Below are 6,000 nucleotides of genomic sequence, written 5' to 3'. Positions count from 1 at the left end.
TCTGCTGTCACCTGCTGACCGTTTTGTGTAATAACTACCATTGCTTTAAGCGACCTCTTCTGGTCAGACGCTGCATCAAAGCCTTCTGTAGGCTCTAGTATAGAAAAAAAACACACACACAAAACGTATAAATACATTTTTGGGACCGTGCCTGTATTCAAAATAGAAAGTTTTTGGAGTAAATGTTAAGTGAAGAGGAAAGGACAACAACTCCTTCGTTGGAAAAGAGTTTCCTTCCCCAAAATTTTACATTTCTTTTTTTACACAAAAAACGATCAAGGGAAACTTTTTTGCCATGTTAATGACATTAAGGCAGCCGCTGTTGGAATTGTGGTTAGAAGAAGCATGTTTGTGTAGGCGGAACTTCCGGCTGCACACACACGACAGTTTGTTGCCACAGAGAGAAGGCATCGATTTGTGTGTTTTTGTCTTTTTTTCCTCAATTTAAGAGATGCTCCAGTACAAGAAATACTGTACGTATCATACATACCGTCAAACATATTTGCTACGTTAATTAGAAATTCCTTGAATAACTGGCCTTTTCGGCAACCTGGCGCCAGACATACGTTACAATGGTGAACAGTCACGATCAGGGTATTGGAACGTGGTTTGGACTGCTAATAAGGATTTCGGAGGACTGTGGACTTCCACCAGGGGGGGAGGTCCCAGATCTCCACGTGGCTGGACTTAATATATATGGTTTGGCGCAACATTTTTGGAATTCGGGAGCAGTCAAAAAAAGCTGTGTCCAGAAGTTTCTTCGTCATTCTCCATCTTTATCTTGACAATTTGTAATTGTCAGGGTGATTCTACCTGAAAGAATTTGCTTCACTTTCTTGGGTATTTCTTTTGTACGGTTGCTGTGATCCCCTTGGCGTTCCTCCACCGCCACAAGATTGCTGTTTGCTCACCCCACCACAGCCCCCCCCACCCCCCCCCCCCCCCCATGCGCCACCTGCATACCCGCCAGCGATCCATTCATTCTCTCTCCCAGCTATCATTACTTCTTCACCTGTTCATCATCTCATTGGTTGTTGGGTTAAAAAAAGAAACACCTTCAGGGGTATTTAGAGATTAGCTCCAGTGTTCATTTATTTCTCGTCTTGTGTTGTCCTTTGCATAAGATGCTGCAGTGTTGATTTCTCTCTTGTTCTTTTTTTTAAACTGTCCTATTGACTCATTCACTCCCAACCATTTTCACTGAAGCTCCCGGACGTTTTACTGGAGTTTGACAGATTTGGCAAGGCCCACAGAATATTGTGTTCCTATTGCTATTAAAAAAAATAAAATTAAAATTAAAACTACCAAAAGAAAGATTAGAGTCTCTTCTTTCATCGGGAAAAAAAAGTACATTTTTATCTGTTTCCGTTTTGCAGTGATTAGCATTAGAATATAGCTAAGTTTCATCATTATTCACAAACCTGTTTAAAACTGTAGGGAAAACACCTTTTTTGCAACATGGTCCTGGTTGATCTCTTATACTTTGCTCTCACCTGCTGGCCGTTTTTTTTTTTTTTTTTTGTAATAACTACCGTTGCTTTAAGCTACCTCTTCAGGTCAGAGGCTGCATCAAAGCCTTCCTGTATGCTCTAGCATAAAAAAACATTTAAAAAAAAACATTCAAATAGAACGTTTTTATACGTTTTTGTGAGCAAATGAGTTCAGCTGCTTAGTCATGCTATGGTGGATTGGAATCTGTTTCTATTTTCCTGAACTATTTTGAGATGTGACAGAAGAATTTGATTGGCTGTCATTTGAATTGAGGATGGCTGTCTATCAGTTGGACAGAACGAGGTTTGAGATGGGACAGACTAAGAAAAGAAAGAACATTGCAGAAACGACAGAAAACAATAACAACTTTTCATATGAGCATTCTGGCTGGTACCTTGTCTGAAGTCACTCGCCGAAAGACACTCGAGGATATTGCATTCACCTTGAGTTGAAAGCTAAAGCATATCTGCCTTGTGCACAATATTTTTTTACTATTCATTTTCACAATGGAAAAGAATCGCTCTAGTTTTGCTGACCTTATAATCCAAAGAAAGATGAGGTGGTGAAAGGAGCAGCCGTCCCTTCCAAAATGTAGAATCACATAAAATATACATGAAGGTTTTTACGTCCCACAATATGCGCAGGTGAGATCGCATATTTGACTAAAAGTGCTTACACAGCTGCAACTTATTATTAGTACAAATCAGAGGTTCTATTCACAGATGATACTGGTACAGTTTTAATCATGATGCGTCTCCAAATGAAACGTGGACTCTATTTTCGACGTCAATCCTGTGTGGCGTAACTGCACAGAGGCAGGTTAGACCTTATGTTGGTAATTCTACAGATTAGATAGAGCACTGCGCTGCTGTGGGGATGGTCACAGTCACAGCTCAATCCTGGCCAATTAAAGCGGCTCTGTGTCATACTTCTGTGTTAAGCAGATAACGGACACTCGCTCACTTGCATCTCAGTGTAAACTCTCAAACATTTGCTTCGACGTTCACAAATAATCTGCTTTGCCCGGAATAAAGTTGTCCGATTTTTGGCCATACAACAATGACACCCACAACAATAAAATATTTGAGATATTGCGATTAACATGTAGACCTGAGGCAAAGGCAACTTAATATGTCATTCTTTCAATTTTTTTTACATTTGTATCTTTGCTTTCTGGCTAAATGTGCACTTAAAGCCTGCAGGATGTGCTATTAATCAAGCTATTGGCGCTGGTAAGATTTGCTTTCAACTCGACAGCTACTTCATAATGTTTAATTGTCAGAAATCTGCAAATGATTGATGTAAATGACTGGATTGTGTCCTGATAAAGCTACTAATGGGCTGCTCCCTTCTATTGTAGTCGCGCTGCGGTAATGAAAATTGTCCCGTCTTGATTGACATGTTTAACCACGAATTGCAACATCTGTATGTGTCATTACTGTAAGGCGTCAAACAAGCGTATTCATCAGGCCGCGATAGAAGACCAGAATTAAATCTATGTATATTCTGAAGTAAAGTCACTGCTATCAAATCATCTAAATCTCGCTTCCAAGTGATTTATTAAGTCCGATTTTTCTTCTCATACTCCCACGAAAGCATGCAACCTTGCTCCAGGGTTAGCAGAACCGGCTCAAACTGTGTGCTGCTTATTTATGTGTGATCTTGTTTTCCTGGGGTCTTAATGTTCACGAGAGAATTTCCTGGCTCATTTCTGAGATACAAAAGGCCCTGTAACACATCATTAGTTGTTAAAAATATGAAATCCTTTGTCCTTCTTCAACTCTTTCAGGGCCAAATCACTGCTCCTAGTCAATATTTTTTACCTGAGTTGTGTATGTATATGTGCGCGTGTATCAAAATGAGCGCGTTTGACTGAAAAGTTCCTTTATTGTGCTTCACTGCAGCTCATTTACACAAAAGAGTGGAGGAGCCATTTGGACTGTGAAGTATCACCACTGCTTCCCTGCTTCGAGAAGAGAACACACTCGGTAGTGGCGGTTAGCATTTGGCGCCAGCTAGGTTGCTACAGCTCTCAAAGGGGACAACATGGGCACTCTCAGAGCCCTTTGAGAACCGAGAGCCGAGTGTATGCTCGCCTTGTCGTTTGCGTGACTACAAGTCACTTGATTTGTCGACGTGAGGTGTATTGTATTCAGCAACTCCAGAAGATAGCTAGCGGAATACATCGGTGTTATTTTCTGGCTTGTTTCCTACGTCAATAATGACAAAGCGCATTAGTATAAAACGTATGCCAAAGCTACTAAAACACAATTTAGTGATGCTAATTACTGAATAGATATAATAATAATGCATAGTCAAGTTGTAATTTACAATTTTAAAAATACATTTTTCACAGTCCAAATGTTACTTCATGTTCAAAATCCATCAATCCATCATCTGAAATTAACTAGTTTTTAATATGAAAGAAAAATGCCTGTTGCTGCCACCAATGCCCATCTTGAAACGCTAGTGCCATCCACTGGCAGAAAAATAACCTCAACACAAATTAGTCTCACACTTCTTTTTACAGTACAATATATCTTTTTTTTTTTTTACTTAAAATTATTTCATGAATTACTATGAAATTACTGTATCAATGAACTAAAAGATACAAGCATATTTATATTTGGTTAACATATATGTCCACCAGTTAATTATTGAAATCATGCGATTTATTACGATTACAAATGTTATTTGACTTGTTTTGGGTTTATCTTCTCTGTATGTTCAAGAGAGTGGAGAGGTGAACAACACCTACAAGTAACATTGCCCACTTCTCTAAGCAACCTCTAACAGCCGGTAATTCTCCTTTAAATGGAGGGAATCGCATCTGACACTGGACGCCATTATCAGAGAAAGCATTTTCTTTCAGTGGCCAAATGAAAGCCGCACAAGAGTGGCAGCTTGCCAGCCAAGGATAAGGTGCATTCTTCTCTTCTGTCCAATTTAGAGACCTTGAAGCACTTCTTGAACGTTTTATAATAGATGACCTTCTGTTTGTTCCCCCCCCCCCCCCTTCTTGGAACATTTCTTGGCATTTGATCTGCTGCTGAGTTTTTTTGTGTTTAAACATGTTTGAGTGGGCATCTTCGCTTTTCGCAGACTGAAATAATACGAGAATATGAACACAGTAGAAGCTGTTCCTCTCGTCCTTACATAACATGAATTAAAAGAATCATCTGGAGACATATTAGCGGCACATGTAAAAAAAAAAAATAATAATAATTTTAGAGGGCGGGGTAACATTCAGAGAATAAAAATCACAAATTTGCCACTTTATAAACTTGCAAATGTGCGACTTTATAAAGTGGCAAATTTGCAAGAAAAACTCGTAAATTTGAGACTTCTGAGAAAAAAAACCTAAATACCCGTAGCGTACTACTCGCTTGTGCCAATATTTTTCGGTTGGGTTTTCAAATAAGAAGATAGTAATGGTTTTAACCACATCATGTTAAGCATTCACACTTTGAAGCGTTGGGTAGTGCTAGCGACAAAGACGCCTCGCTTTGCGAAGGGCCACACCCTGAGGATCAAGCATTTCAGTTAATTTGTTAAAATAAATATTTACTTTACCAAATTATTATTTACACATTCATACATTTTACTAAATTGATGTCGCTCTAGCTGCCGTGTATGACAAGTAAAGTTTAAATTAAGAATGAATCCGTCTCGCATAAACTCGCATACTTGCCACTTAATAAACTCGCAAAATTTAAGATTTTTTTCTCTTGCAAATTTGGCACTTTATAAAGTTTTTTTTCTCCGAATATTGCCCCCACCCTCTAAAAATATATATTTATCATACTATCACTCCAAATTCCCTTTGAGGTTAAAAAATATATAAAAAGAAAGATATAATTGTGTGAGAGAGGCATTGATAAAGACGCCTGGAGGCTAGGCCTTAAAACGATGCTGTCTGCAGGGTTAGTATTAGCGACCATGCTTCAGGTGACATCTTATTGATCTGCAGCCAAGTTGGAGATAACGAGGACATGACCGAACCTTACGTGATTAGACGCTTGGATTGCCATCTGAGCACCTATTTTCTCCTATAGATTCCTTTTTTTCTTTGTCTTGCACTTTCAACAAGAAATACAGAAAGTGGTGTGGAAAGTGGGAACCACTGCTGGCTTTAATAGCGACCATGACGCATCTCCGTGCCTAAAGCTCCAACCAAGTGTGTCTGAGTCAGTGCGTGCCATCATGAGAGCGAGGACACTTGGTGTTGTCTTATCGGTAAGGTCCTGAAGAAAGCTGTTGTAAATTAAAGGAGAGGGGGAAAAAATGGTGCTTTCTTTATCCTCCAATGAGAAGGCATCGGACCCTATATTTTTTTACCACAAAAAAAACATGGAACAAAAATGTTGACCTTATAGCTAACTATCGAGCTAGCTATTAAGCTAACTATTGAGCTAGATAGATATATAGATAGATAGATAGAGAGAGAGGAAGCGAGAAAGAAAGAAAGAGAAAAAGAAAGAAATCTTGTTCTCTAGGGAGTTAGCTAGG

This window comes from Leptonotus elevatus, chromosome 9 (assembly GCF_054856555.1).
Source record: "Leptonotus elevatus isolate MCC_2025b chromosome 9, RoL_Lele_1.0, whole genome shotgun sequence".
NCBI classification, from domain to species: domain Eukaryota; kingdom Metazoa; phylum Chordata; class Actinopteri; order Syngnathiformes; family Syngnathidae; genus Leptonotus; species Leptonotus elevatus.
Note: the sequence above shows the minus strand (reverse complement) of the source record.